Consider the following 16,594-nt stretch of genomic DNA (forward strand, 5'->3'; position numbering starts at 1 on the left):
CATGGTTGCTATGGTTAGTATGTGACGTCACTGACATCACAGATATCACGTCAGTGAATCAATCTCTATAACAATAAATGTGTAGTTGCACCACTCAGTTCACACGGGAGTGATTTTTTAATACCATATTTAGCTATAACGAGCGCAAATGTTCGATGCTAATTGACAGTGCTACTCTGCTACTACCATAGACTGTAGGGGAAAAATGGCTACTTCTAGCCGCACCAGAGGAGATTGGACCCCATCCCTCCCAGAGAAAATCCCATAGCCTGGAAGGACGATCGGCCTGGCTCGGCCAATGATTGAACGACTCTTTCGTGTGACTGGTGGGTCCGTGCGGGAGATCCTATAGCTTACGGCAGTAACCGCGCGATGAACGGATCTTTTTAGTGAACGACCGAACGGCCAAACTGTTCACTGAAATTAACGAAAGTTCCCATCACTATCGGGGGGGGAAGTTCCAAGTCATGCAGCGCGCCGCTCTCTCACTCTGGCTGAGGGACAGAGGGAGGCTAATGTACTGTAGCCTACATGTTGTTTACCCTCCAGAGTCTGGACCCATGCAGTCTTATAATACACATGCGTGACCCGTGAAGTCGGGGAAAAAATAAAAGAGAAAATGAAAAGACGGAGTGACAAATCATTAGCAACAACAACAAGCTAGCCTAACAGGCTGGTGGTGGTGTTGGCTAGTAGCTTGTTGCTGCTGCTGGTTCAACGCACTGATTGAACTTCACTTCATCTCCGCCTGTAATCTAGTTCTCAACGCGTTGCAAACGGCGCTGCAGAGACAGTCGAATCTGCGGTTCTCAACACGTTTGTTTTTGCAGCGCTGGTGTCAGGGTTCATCACGTTATAATAACAGTCGGATCTACAAGCTCTCAACGCGTTGCAAACGGTGCTGCAGAGACAGGCGCATCTGTGGGTTCTCAACGCGTCGCGTCAGCGGTGCGTTGATAGCTTGTGGATCTGTCTTTTTTTTCGACTCACGACCCGTTGTAAACTGTAATCACAGTTTACATCTCGTCTATCGGAGATTTTTGGCCAGACGATGGGCGATGGGAAAATGTTGCTGTGTCGCCAAACCTTATGCTGTTCTGAAAGTTAGCAATATTTTAGCAAAATACGAAAAAAGTAATATATTTAGTTTCTTTAAAACCAAAAGTAATAATGGTGTTACAGGAAATGTTTTTATTTGTATCATTCCGAAACAATTTAAAAAACATGATACTTGGAAAGTATCTGTAGCTCTGATTTGGTAGTAAATTAGTCATGCCACAGTCGTGCATGACGTTATGAAACAGAAGCACTTCTGACAATGAAAGCTTGAAATGATGGTAGCTTAACAATCAATGTAAAAGATGTCCATGGCGTAGCTCTGGGTCTGTACGTCTGTAAATGGGTCTGTGAGTCTGTGAATCTATCTCAGAAACTACTGTAGCGATCAGCGCCAAATATCTTGTTCACGCTGCCAGTCGGCCGAGCAAGTATTTTCCACACCTGAAATTGCGTCTCACATAATGGTAATGTTTAAGTTTTGTAAAGAGTAAGAAAGTGACGCTAAGCTTTCAAATACTTTTTTGAAAGTTATTAACCACTTAAACACTCTGAACTGAACTTTTTTCCACCAAATCTCTTGCTTGGGGGCGTGGCCATACGCCCGGCGTACTAACAGTCTGACATGCGTGGCAGGTTAAGACACATGCGTGGCCGTTTAAGACACATGTGCGGCCGGTTAAGACACATACATGGCTGGTTAAGACACATGTGTGGTCGGTTAAGACACATGCGTGGCCGGTTAAAACTCGCCCATGGCTTCAACGTGCGGTTAGGTTTCTTGTTTAAGGACTTCAGTGTACCGAACAAAGAATGTTTGCTTTCGCCATCTTTGTTGAAGAAGAGTCTGGGCAATTAAGGTTTAGTCTTACTAGATGTACTAAAAGTTTCTCAATCTTATATTTAGATTTAGTTTGGCTTAATCTAGGTAGGTTTCTGAAGGTCAATGATTAAAGTGTGATTTACCTTTGAGGGGATTAAGTCCACCCATCAAGCCCATTAGTGTCAACCTCAGACCATCAGATCATGGTTTGATTTTGAATCTAAATGGTTTCGTGTTTCTGCTATTGTCCTGGCTCTGCTCTAATTAAGAGCAATTTAGAAGTTTAGCATTTAATGGTTTGTTTACTACCCTGTATCCTGTAATGGATTGGTATTGTTTAACCCTTGTGGAAATGTGGTGTTTAATTTTAAAATCCACTGCTTTTCTGCATATCTCCTTTCCCCCTCTGTCCAGGTTTGATTAGATTCTAATCCACAAACTTCCAAGGCACTAATACCATGGGTCATACAATGTTTTACAATTAATAAAGTTATTTATTTTGCATTATTTATATTATATCTATGTTGGTTTAGTCTATCTGCTATTGTGTTCCTAGTTTCACCCACATATTGTAGGTTGCACTTAATTAGATAGACACAGTTACTAGTATTAGCCTGTATGATTTGTTTTATTCCCACCATTCTCATTGTGGTTCTATTTTTCACCTGTTGTTTAGGTCTGAAGTAATCCTTTGCATAATATATGCACCCGTGAGTTTGTAGATTGGATATTTCAGACGCCATAATTTAGGGATGCTGGGGTTCAAATGGTTAAACCTCAAATCAAGAAACTGAGAAAAAGCCATTCATTAGTGTAATCTCATACAGTTCAGACTCGCAGAGAAATTTCTAAACGGAGACACACCATAAAAACCTGTTTTAGACCTACTACATCCATATTGTAAAGAAAATCACAAGGTGAATTGATACGGTCCGGTTGTCTTTCACATTGCATTTGTGCAAAATATGATGTGCTTTTGTTTATGGTAATAATAAATTAAATATTAAATAGAATAGAGAATATCTTTCTAAATTCAATTTGACAGATATTCCAATGATGGATTTACATATCGTGATATTAGTCCAGTTAAATATCTCTATAAAATAAATGCACAGAATCCAATATGGTTTGAAATGACACAATTACCGGACTGTATTATGTCCTGGTATTTTTGCCATTGTTATTGTACAGTGAAAATAAGTCATTGTGTCAGCCCTACAGAACAGACAATATTAAAGAAAAGAAGAGCACATGAAACTTACTGAGGTGTGGATGGTCTTCAGCTTCCTGTTTAATAGAAATGTCTTCAGCTTCCTGTTTAATAGAAATTTCTTCAGTTTCCTGTTTAATAGAAATGTCTTCAATTTCCTGTTTAATAAAAAGGTCTTCAGCTTCCCGTTTAATAGAAATGTCTTCAGCTTCCTGTTTAATAGAAATGTCTTCAGGTTCCTGTTTAATAGAAATGTCTTCAGGTTTCTGTTTAATATAAATGTCTTCAGGTTCCTGTTTAATAGAAACATCCCTGGCTGAGTCTGGAGAGTTCATCTTCACCTGGGAGTGATGCATCATGGGTATTGTAGTTCTTGTGAGTCTGGAGAGTTGATCTTCACCTGCAGTCTGGACTCCACACACTGCTCTGAAATCAAGTGAATAAGGAAGGACTTTAATAACTGGAGACCTAGTGGTGTTAGCCCAACTCTCCAACATGTGAATCTGGAGATTATGGGATTCATGCATTAGGGAAGAAATCACACTTAACTTAAGTTTACACAATGTGAATAAGGTGGAAGTAACCAATGTTTTTTTATGTTCTGCCTCAGTTCAAGCAGCAGGGAGCGTACAGTGCAACAATTTCTGTGAGCGTAAATTGTAACTAATCACAAGTAAGCATGATTTACCAACAGCCGTTAAGAAATGTGAATCTCTGACTCTTTCAAAACCACTCTCAAAGTCCCCCCCCCTATTTTTCATACTGTACATGTTTTTCTCCTTTTTACTTTCTTTAACTGACCTCCGTGAAGTTGGCACCCCACGTGAAGCAAACATGAACTAGTAGGAATATGCGTGCACAGTTTCACCGCAATCGGACACTAGTGTTAATGATTGCAGCATTTTGTACAAAACGGGCCACTCCTGAAAACTTTGGAAGCCAATCTTAGCCAATCAGGATGGACTATGATAAATAAAACAGACCCGTCTTGATCACATGACTATAGGGATTATGTGTGTTGGGGACCACCTGATGACCTCTCTTGAGGTTGGGGACCACCTGATGAGGAGGGGAGGAAGAGAGACTCGCTAGGACAGATTTAACGGCAACAACGACAGTGACCCAGAGGAGGCTCAAACAACCCACCTTGACTCAAAAACACCAGAGTAAGGCCAAGTGTGGACGAGCACGGATTCATGCACACCGCACAGACTTAGTCTGGTGAGACGTAGGATCCTAGGCAGGACGCAAACCACAGTCCTAGAGACCTAAGTGCCTCAATCCCTCAAGAACACACAAGGCAGGTGGAGCCTCCTGTTGGCTATGGCATAGAGAAAGGACAATAGCTGGAAGCTTGGATGAGAGGGGCAGTGTTGGTGACTAACACTGGAGAGTGTTGTGGTTAAGGGTCGAAACACTCTAAGAAGGTTGGGGACCACCTGAAGACCTCTCTTTAGGTCAGAGACCACCTGATGACCTCTTCAGGTCAGAGACCACCTGATGACCTCTTCAGGTTGGAGACCACCTGATGACCTCTCTTCCAGAACAAGGCTTTATCCATCATAGCTGGTTTATAATTGCATCTTTGATGTAATTACAAACTTAACAATTTGCATGAGATTTGGGTAAAATCTGAAGGAGTAATATCAAAAAAATGTGTTTTACATAAGTCGGCCTCCTGGTGGCGCTATAAGAGCAGCTGTGAAAAATGCAGGTCAAAGGGTTTTCCTTGTCCTCTATTGGGGCGGCGGTGGCTCAGGTGTAGAGTGCCTGAATGGTAACCGTAAGGTTGCCAATTCGAACCCGGGCTCCCCCAGAGTTACTGTCGAAGTGTCCTTGAGCAAGACACTGAACCCCTAATTGCTCCTGATGTGCTGGTTGGTGCCTTGCATGGTTTCCGCTGCCATCGGTGTATGAATGAATGTGTGTGTATGGATGAATGTAATGCACAATCTATGTAAAGGTGTGTGAATGTGTGTGTGAATGGGTGAATGTAATGCACAATCTCTGTAAAGCGCCTTGGATAAAGGCGCTATATAAATGCACCATTTACCATTTAGAGAGTGTGCATACAAAGTTTTACACAGATCGGTGCAGTTAAAAACACGAATGGGCCAGTTATAGCGCCACCATGAGGCTGATGTGAAGATTTCCAATTGGCATTACTTCCTCGGCATAATGGGACTGTGCATGCACAATTTATCTCAAAATGCACTCTGCGTTCATGATTTGAGGCACTTTGTTTATAACAGACCAATCTTGCAAACTTTGGAAGGCAATCTTTGCCAATAGAGCGTCGCAGTCCCGCCCCCTACCAGGGCCCAGGAAATTATTCTCAGTTTATTTTCCTCATACCGGTAGACATTTCAAAAAGTATTTATTTAAAGACGTTTACGCCGCGGACAAAGCCAACTCGAGTCGTGACAACTCATGACAACAAACAAAAAATGTTGGGCTCAACAAATAATTAGAAAGAAGAAAAAAAACGTCAGGTTACAACACTTTTTGTTGTTTTTCTTCTTTGTAATTATTTGTTTGGTCCAAAATATTGTGTTTGTTGTCATGAGTTGTCACGACTCAAGTTTGCTTTGTCCGCAGCGTAACCGTCTTTAAATAAATACTTTTTGAAATGTCTATGGGAAAAATGCATTGGGAATCATTTCCTGGGCCTGGCGTCGTCATGAAAGGGGGCGGGACTGCGACGCTCTATAGGGATTGAATAAGGGGAAGACAGGTCCGTGTTGATGACATGACTATGGAGATAGTGTATAGACCGATTCAGAAACGGGTCTCATGGTCGCAGGCAACGCATTTCCTGTAGGCGGAGACGACATATCTGCGGTTTAAACCTGCACCTCTTCTACTACAGTGAATGGAAAAGTGACTGATGTTAGTCTGCCTCAAACGTTACTCTTTTACCTGCACCCGAGTGTGTGTGTGCGTGCAGGGGTGTGGGTGCTTGGGACGATAGTGTTTGTAGGAAAGAAATGCATATCCGGCGTGAGTGTGGAAGGGAGGCGGTTTTGGTGGCAGTGCAATGACCGTTGTTCCGCGGGTGGTGTTGAGTGTCGGCGTGCGGCGCGACATGAGGAGATAGATCTGGAACGACGCGGAGGGTAAGTCTGTGACGTCACTGTCGTGTGAGTGTAGTGTGTAGGATGGCGGTGTATGGCGGTGTTGTCATGACGTAGCTGTTGACTTGGGTCCCGTGTTGCGGACACTTCTCCGGGACAACTTCTCAATTGTATAATAGATACCTCATACTAAGCATTTAAAGTAATTGAGTTGTCGTGAGTAGTAGTTGAGTCGAGTTGCGTGATGTATGGATAAAATGTGTACGAGTAATGTAAAGAAATATTTTTTTGGAAAAGTCTGCCTCATGGTGGCGCTATAGCAGGCCGTTGTGGACGAATTGAGGCAGAGGTTGGTCGTTGGCATCCAGGAAGTGTGTGCACAGTTTGGCATCGGCCAGGCCAGCGGTGCCGGAGATTAGCCGCACGCACGCACACGCGCACACACACTTTTGAGATATTTTAAGTTATAGGCTATATGTTTCCTAGTTCCTACTGTCTATACCGCCCTGTCCTAGTCAGGTGTACTGTAATGACAGTTATTAACTTGCCTACTGTAGTAACACACAACATAGCAATTTATATAAAATGATCAAAATAGCACAATTGTTGATTTCAACGGCACAAATTAGAGCACAAAAAGGACATTCTTTGTTCAATTCGACCTAAAGATGGGGGGGTGCAAGGCTCAGCAAACTTAAAATATCTAAAAAATGACACCAGCACAAGTGATACAATTTATGTCACAAATCCAGCACTAAAGAATGACACTATTTATATTCATGTTTTCATCTTATGGCGTGCCAACTTCACGGAGGCCTTTAACTGTATATATGATGATTTACTTTTATTGTCGTGTATATGTGTATGTATTTAAATGTTCTGATGAATTGAAAATGGACGACCCTGATGTAAACAAGTCTTAGTGCTTTTCTAAAATGTATCCTCGTAGGAGTTTTTGTATTGAGTTGTGCTTTTGTTTGAAATGTACGTTCTACATACTGTGAAATAATGAAATGTACCCATTCTACATACTGTGAAATAATGAAATGTACCCATTCTACATACTGTGAAATAATGAAATGTACCCATTCTACATACTGTGAAATAATGAAATGTACCCATTCTACATACTGTGAAATAAAATTAAATGTACCCATTCTACATACTGTGAAATAATGAAATGTACCCATTATACATACTGTGAAATAATGAAATGTACCCATTCTACATACTGTGAAATAATGAAATGTACCCATTCTACATACTGTGAAATAATGAAATGTACCCATTCTACATACTGTGAATAAAATGTTCAATCAATCAAACCTTTTTATAGAATGGCATTTGCATCTCCCTGATTTTTATCTGTTTGTTATTTTGCATTTTCTACTGTTTTTTTCTTTTGCACCTGTGTTGTATTCTGTTGTTATTGATGTCTGACTGTTCAAAGCACTTTGTAACTTTATTTTAAAAAGTGCTATATAAATAAAGTTATTATTATTATTATAAACCTTAGAAAGAAAGATTATCTTCTGTACTCTGTAATGCTACAAAACACTGATGTAATAAACTATAGTGTTAAATACTTAATGAGTCTAAAAGATGAAAAGGTAATTAATCAAAGTTACAGTAGATCTCAACTGCATTTCAAAGTGAAACAGGATAATAGAGCTACAAGTCCAACATGGTTCTGACCCTAACAGGATAATAGAGCTACAAATCCAACATGGTTCTGACCCTAACAGGATAATAGAGCTACAAGTCCAACATGGTTCTTGCAGTAAGAAAACAGACCACTGATTCCCAAACATTGTTTTTGGCTCAAAACCCATAAAATAAATTATACGTTTGCCCAGCACCAAGCTAGTGAAAATAGCAGATCTACAAGCATGCGTCACATTGTGAGCTTGCAGATGGCTATTTTCACTACTTTGTAAATATTTGTTTTCTAATTTATGGAATTTACTTTTGATTCATGATATTTTTTTTGTTTTCCTTAAAATAAATAAAGGGACCCAAAATCGCATAAATTCCAGCTTTTCACCAGAGAAAAACTTTTTTTCACATACTAGAGCATGTCTGAAATAAGTGTCAGAGCTGAAATCGACATGTAAATATGAATGACATGCTTAGCTAGGTGTAATGTTAGAGACCACAGAGAGGTGAACCTTTTCAAGATAACTCTCTCCTCCTCTCTCTCTCCGCACAGAATACAAAACCCTGATGCTGGCATTCAAAGCAACCAGAGGTATGGCTCCCCCATATCTTGCAAGTATGATTGAACCCTACAAACCCTCCCGCGGCCCGCGCACTCAGATCAGCCAATGCAGGGAAGCTGGAAGTACCCTCACTAAAAACGCCGGGACAACGCTCCACACGTCCCAAACTCTACCTTCTGGTAACTGTGGAATGCACTCCCCGTTGCAGTCAGAACTGCAGCATCACTCCCAATCTTCCGACGTAGTCTGAAAACCCACCATTTCAGACTCCACCATGGCCCATAGCACTTACCCTACCCCCTTAGACAGCACTTTTTAGACTTAGATAGCATTTGACACAGACTTATAGCATGTTATGTAGACAGCACAATAATTGCATTGTATGTAGTCATAGCACTTCATAGTATATATGTACAGCATAGTATAGTATATATGTATAGTTTAAATAATCTCTCTATAAATAATCTGGAAGGCTTTGTTCATAATTGGGCTGTTGGGGGGGTGTTATTGGGGGTGTCCATTGCTTCTAAAAAAAAAGGAGGGATAAAAAAAATCATACTGTATCTTATCTTTGTACTGCGTAGTTGATTGAGGGTGGAACGATTTGTTTTGCCTTTCTGTAACAAAATTAACTGATTTAGAAAGCTGTAGAGCTTTAAAAAAAAATCGACATGCAAATATGAAATACATGCTTAAAGGGTAAGACCACTTTTGTTGAGGTTTGGGTTGTGTAGTTACCTTGCCATGATGTAACTCCAAATGTGGACAAGAAATAAAAAATAATTGCTCCAATGATTAGAAATTGATAATTCGAAATATGCTCCTCATTGACTTACATTGTACACTAAAACGGCTCTCAAAGTCACTCTTTTAGTACGTAAACAAACACAAACAAAGTTGATTCAGACAATATAGAGCATCACCAAAACTCATGTGGTTTTATTTTTTCATAAAAATGTTAACCTCCTGTTGATTTTACTATTTGAAGAACTGAATCCGGATCCACGGATCCAGTCCGGGTTTTCTTCCTAATAAAATGGACAAATCAACAGGAAGTTAACGTTATTATGAAAAAATAAAACCACATGAGTTTTGGTGATGCTCTATATTGTCTGAATCAACTTTGTTTGTGTTTGTTTACGTACTAAAAGAGTGACTTTGAGAGCCGTTTTAGTGTACAATGTAAGTCAATGAGGAGCATATTTCGAATTATCAATTTCTAATCACTGGAGCAATTATTTTGTATTTCTTGTCCACATTTGGAGTTACATCATGGCAAGGTAACTACACAACCCAAACCTCAACAAAAGTGGTCTTACCCTTTAAACTAGGTGTAATGTTAGAGACCACAGAGGTGAACCTTTTCAAGATAACTCTCTCCCCCTCCCTATTTCTCTCTCTTCCCCCCTCTCTCTCTCTCTTGTAACATTTAGCACCCTGAGCTGGAATCGAACCCCGATCTCCAACTCAGCAGAGCCACGTTACGTTACGTGGCTACGTGGCCCACGTAACCAAGGAATACGAGACTGCTCGCCCCTTGCTCCCTTTGGAGGAGCAACTTACATTATTACTGCTGCTTAACTACTGCTTGTTTAGGATACATTTATAACAAACAAGTTACACTATTATTACTGCTGCTAGTATTAACTACTGCTTGTTTATGATCACATGTATAACAAACAAGCAGATATGAGAGAAATACTCGTGTTCCATGTGAGTCAATAATATAAAAGATACATGTAGTAAAACACAACGTGGTGATTGGTGAATCAGTTAATCTTTGTACCTGTAGCTGTGTTTCTTTTAGTGGTTGAGCTAACAAACAAACGTCGTCCTGCTGCTTAACGACCACACTGTTTTCAAACCACACCTTTTAGTGTTACTTTTATTATTAAAGTGTCAACAGTCCAGCGGCCGAACACACAGGGGTTGTGCACATGCGCACTGGCGCTGCTGGAGCCTGGAGCGTGCACGGTGTACGTACCATAAACGGTCACTAGGGGGAGCCATGGTACAGTGTAATACAGTGGTACAGCTACAGAGCATAGCAGTGGGTTCTGGACCCACTGATAACTCAACAATTCATTGTTCCCATAGAGATTTACTAAAATATGTTTTCATTTTCATTTATTCACATAATCAAAGGCTTAAAATTATTGATATAAATATTTTTAATACATTGAAATATAAATATTTAAAAATACATTTATATATATTTTAGTGAATCTCTTGGGCGTTTTTCAGTGGGTTCAGAAAACCACGTCTACTGCTATGCTCTATAGCCTACTATGAACTCATCAAAGTCTAACTTCACTAAAAATAAATTTAAATATACATTTATAGAAACCATTTGATGAATCAACAACAATTCAATGTCATCCACTCTTACACACACACACCACACACATACACTTTTCTTTTCTACGGATATGTATTTTTACTTTTCCATTTATACCGTGTATCCATCGTTTTATTTATGTTGTCAAATAATTTATGTTTGATGTTTTACGATTTATTTGTTTTTTGTTGAGGTGAGATTAACCTTATAAACCCCACAGGGTTTTCTAAATCTCACCTGCCCAACACTAGAATACGTTGTTGTTCCAAATGTGTTGTTTTAAAATATAAATAAAATAAAATAATGCAATGCAGCATAGGAATTGTATTATAGCAAATCTATTTGATTACACCAATATTCCCTTTAAATTCCCTTGATTTTGCCATTTTTATTAAGAAGAAAACCCGGAGTGGATCCGGATCAGATCTTCAAATAGTAAAATCAACAGGAAGTTAACATTTTTATTTAAAAAAAACAGTAGCCTATAGAGACACACGGGGACTACAAATTTCACGCCCCCAAATGAGACAGCGGCCCCACTTCTGGTCCGTTTCAACTGTGTACTGCAGCTGCCAATGCAATCCCTATGAGAGGCATCATAAAATACCCTAATTTCACTGGTTCATTACTGAGGCTATAGCGATTTTTTTTTGTGTTCTAATAAAGTGTCCCATATGTTTAATTTGTCCTTTTCAATGTCACATACCTGCCATTTCAATATACATCCTACAATGTACTATAATATACTCCATCAGTTTGTGAAAAGTGCTAGCATTGTAAATCTCAAGTCAAAGTGGTCGCACGGTATATACGTCACGGATGCATCCCTTGAGGTTTTCAATACCCAGATATATTTGTTGTATTTCGTTTTATATGCTATGTATTTGTTGAAAATGATCTAAACAGCATCTTGCAAGACTATTATTAATACTCATCTGGAGAATTCACTAGCTAGTTGAAAATGTCAGGATGTCACTCCTCCATTTAGCTGGGTTATTTTCCCATGCAACTATTCAGCAAAGTTAATTATACAAGTTGACAGCGGTAAAACACACAGTCGGAGCTCCGTGGTAGGTAGAACATATATAGTAAGCCTGTGACATGTTCAAAATATAGACATGAATAACAAAGTCAGTCGGGATCGGGATGCATATTGAGAATTCCACTCTTCAAAGTCGGCGCTCGTAGCCTCGTAAAGGCAGTGACGTCCCGTAAAAGCGACAGGTTCTCTGTCTGCCGTCAACCCTCTGCTCCGTTAACATTATGGGTAACTCATTCAAGTGGTAAATTAAATGTGGAATACATCCTCTATTGAGAAAACAACAATATATGTTGACAAAGACACTTCATACATTTGGAAACATATTTTTATTCAAATCAATATAGTCTTCAGTTCATTTCATATTATTTTAAAAGTAGGCTAACTACAGTTGAATTTCAATGGACTTCTATGGGCTGGCCTGCAGTATCCGTGCCAACGGACCAGAAGTGGGGACGCTGTCTCATTTGGGGGCGTGAAATTTGTAGTCCCCGTGTGTCTCTATGTGTTTTGGTGATGCTGTTCATTCACACAGACTTTTGTCATCAAGGGCGTCAATATAGCTGGTGGGTGGAGCCGGGGTAAAGTTCAGAGTTCTCCCAACTGGAATAAACAGTGGCGTGTTGGGTTTTCAAACGCAGATGCTTTAAATACTACTAATTTAAAAGTAGGCGTCATGGCTTCCCAGATCAGAATCAGAATATCTTTATTGTCATTGTAGAAGACAACAAAATTGATTTGCAATCCAGCTCAAGTGCATTTAAAACAAAAGACATAATACTCTATATAAAAAAACATACATTACATCCCAATGTATGAATGAATGAACCATTGTAAAGCGCTTTGAGCACTTGGAAATGCAATTCATTATTATTATTACATTAAGACATATTGCACAGTAAGTCCCTTTAGTCCATAAAGTGTCAGAGTTCAAGTGTCAGTGTTTAGAGCTATGACTGCTCTGGGGTAAAAAACATTTTTTTAGTCTGTTCGTCCTTGCATTGATTACCTTATAGCGCCTCCCTGAGGGCATAAGTTGCTGCAGGTGATGACCTGGGTGTGATGAATCCTTGAGGATGCTGTTGGCTCTCCTGCTACAGTGTCTCTTGTAGAGGTCCTCCAGAGATGGAAGAGGACATGCCATGATCCTCTGGGCCGTGTTTATGACCCCCTGAAGTGATTTTCTTTCTGCCACCGTGCAGCAGGAAAACCACAGAGAGATGCCGTAGGTCAACACTGACTCGATGGAACAGCGGTAGAAGGACAGGCACAGATCCTTGTTGCCACTCGACAAGGAACGCTACTTTAGAAAATGAAACAACTTAACACGCTAGAGTCCGATTGGAATGTTTTCCTTGACTGCTGGACATGATCCAACACAACACAATGGCCTGATATATTCACATGGTAAGAGACACTTTTCTATAGATATGATCAATGAAAATGATCATAATATACATTTTAAAAAGCCATTATTCATCAATGATTTTTATAGAACACGTTTTAGTGAATTCCAAGCTACCGACACCATTCGTTTCGACCGCACTTTGCCAAACGATGGCTCCGTGCCAAGTTCCAATTAACTGTCTCTAAACTAATTAGAATTCACTACAATGTGTTCTATAAACATTATTTATGACTTAATGGCTGTTGGTTTTTGATATTACGTTAAGTTTAATTGATCATATAGAGTGTCTCTATCAGGCGATTAAACACTAGCGCCGCGGTAACACAATGTTTTGTAACATAGAGGGAGAGGGAGCTGGAGAGGCATATGTCCGATTTCGGTGATGCTTACGTTAGTGAAACTTGACGCATGCAATAAAGTATAAAGAGATAAGGATACTCTGACTATAAACCACTTGAACCCCAGGTCCCCAGCATAAGCCAAAAATCTACAAACTCACAACGTGTCGCAACACTCATGGTAAGCCCTGGCCTGGACTGAAGTGTTTTACGCACATTCTCCATTTACAGTCCTTACGGCTTACAACACAAATGTTCAGATTACAAATATTAAGTGCTCACCCCAGGGCCATGGATGTTACAATTCTGCTAGGGCGGGAATAAGTACCAGTATCGTCTGAATGGTTCAATAAAAAGCAATGTTTAATCCGTTTTTGGCCATGCGCTTTCAACTATGCACCCCTATCGGTTGGTGCATTATAACTCTAATAAAATGGCCACCGATCGGATTAAAACGCTTTTTAAACAATGCGGAAGATATGGGTACTTCTAACCACCCGAGGAGGATTGTAACATCCGTGGCTCTTGGGCGATCACTTTATATTTGAAACTGAACATGTATGATGTCAACGTTAACGTTGTAAACACCCGTTTCAACTGGTATCAATGGACAAGACTGCAGTTATCAGTTAGGATCAGTTAGATTGTTTCGAGCTAGTATGGGCATGCTCTGCCGACCCAACGGCTCAGTCGGTAGTTCTCCGTGATTATTTTGCTTGATAATCACTGATGTCCTGACACCGTGTCTGGTGACCTTGAGCCATTGCGAAGGCCACCAGACCCGACTCAGCGCCGTCCGAGTTACGTCCCGATAGGCAGAGAATAGTATATATTAGTAGCCCCTAGTTTCCATGCACCGACAATAGTTGGAAATGACACGTCCACCAGGGGGAAACCTTGACCAGGCTACTATGGTGAGTAGGCCAGTATGGCCATACTGGGCCCATAAGATGCATGATAAACGGACATACTGGGCCCATTAGATCGTATAACGGTCGAATCGGCTATTGTAAATGGGAAAGTCAGTAAAACAGGTTGAAGTTCCGCCATGACAGATCAGTGCCATGTGAACCATGGCTAAATAGTCTCGTATACTTTACAAATCGCTCTGAAAGTGATCCAAAGGATCGTACGCTATATAACTCTATGGGCAAGACCATTTTCTTTAGCTCGGGGTAAAACCGGATGTGACGTTTGTGGGCGTTCCTGTCTACCTTCGTGTCAATGTATTGTCTGAATCAATTTCGTTTGTATTTGTTTACATAGGGTGATGTGAGCTAATTTGGTAATTAGCCTGGGAATCTAAGAAAAAGCGACACATGACACTAAATTGGGTTTATATGATTAACATTGACTGTTTTCAATATGTTTGAGTTACATTTATATAATAAAGTATAGTTTAGGCCCTACAGCTTTTGAAACATAAGCTGTCACATATTTTTTCGATTTCGCATTTTCATGTAAAATGAGCCACCTGATCAGCTAAGATGGGCCACATTTATTTTTAGCCTATTAGCTCCTTGCTCTTTATTAACTAAAAAATACATTGCACGCAACATACAGTGTAGAATTACATTTAATGATAAAACAATGAACATTAACATATATTAGTTCGTTAAACTTTAAGTCAATTGAAGTCTGTGTTTTGGTGCAGCCATGCAGAAATTACAATAATTGAGGGGCTCATTACAGATCAAATGGGTGGCCCATTTAACCTGAAATTGGGCCACTAACAACATTTGCATTTTCATAAAATAAGTTAGCTAAGCAAAATATCAGCATTATATCTGGTGAAGGCCATCCTAACACAGATTATACACCAGTTTTTATAGATGTGCATTTGTTTTTCATTGCTGTATCATCCTTATCATTGACAAGTTAAATCTCTCTGCCATCTCACTCAACTTGCAAGTCTGGTTTTGAGGCATTGCTCCTCCCTCCAATACAACCATAGGCCAATCAAATCAATTGTTTGAAGTCAAGTACAGTTGTGGTAAGACATATGTGCAGTCATTGGCTGTAAAAAGTTAAAGACACAGTAGCTCGGAGGCTGAAACCTTAGCTGGCTCATTTTACCTGACGGCCCACTTTACATGACACCACTACAAGAGTGACTTTGAGAGCTGTTTCAGCGTACAATGTAAGTCAACGAGGAGCATATTTTGAATTATCAATTTCTAATCACTGGAGCAATTATTTTTGATTTCTTGTCCACATTTAGAGTTACATCATGGCAAGGTAACTACACAACTCAAACCTCACAAAAAGTGGTACAAAAGTGGTCTTGCCCTTTAAAGAATACATTTCTTAAAGGTCTGGTGGCGATATTTGTTTTCGGACGTCATTTTCAAAAAAGAAAATTAACTTTGAACATTCAGTGGATGTTCTGTGGTCTGGGTTTTTCTGAATAGTTGGCCTCAAAAAGTGCTCAGATTTGGCTCTGGAGGCGATGATTGATGGGCAAAACCCCTCAACAGTGACATCTGCCAGCAAAAAAAGTGCAAGCGTACATTTTTTTCCTTAACAAGTTATTAAATTAGTAATACTAGTCCTTACCCGTTCTGAATATATGAACAGCAAATTATGTTCAGTGTGGGTAATGTGATTACAGATGGTCTTGGGAAGTTGGGTTGGGCACAAAAGTAGGCTAATTAGAAGGCTAGTTTATTTTGCAAGTAAATGCTGTAGTACAATCATAAGTACACCATTGATGTGTGATGTAAATTTGGTGGTGATATTCTGCCTATAAATGGAAGTTATTGAATATTTTCATGTTCGGTGTTGCACTTTGTAGACGGTCCCTAACCGCTCACCGTCTGCTGCCCATGGAGATATAGCCTAAGCTATTAAACGGTGAACGCGGAGGTTGGCTTTTTGAGCTTCAAAGCAAGTTGTAGTTTGTTCTTTATATAATCAGGTTAAGAATGAGATGTTTTGTGTGATTTAGGAATGTGTCGTTCCTGAGCTATTGAGGGGCAGCGTTGGTCATTGCATCTGTCTGTATGTGTGGTGTATGTGTCATTGTGTTGTTCCGACGGCACAGGATCTGTCTTCCCCTTCCATCGAGAACGAGTGGTGGATTATAGTAT

Source organism: Electrona antarctica (genome assembly GCF_951216825.1).
Source record: "Electrona antarctica genome assembly, chromosome: 7".
In the NCBI taxonomy this organism is placed as follows: Eukaryota; Metazoa; Chordata; class Actinopteri; order Myctophiformes; family Myctophidae; genus Electrona; species Electrona antarctica.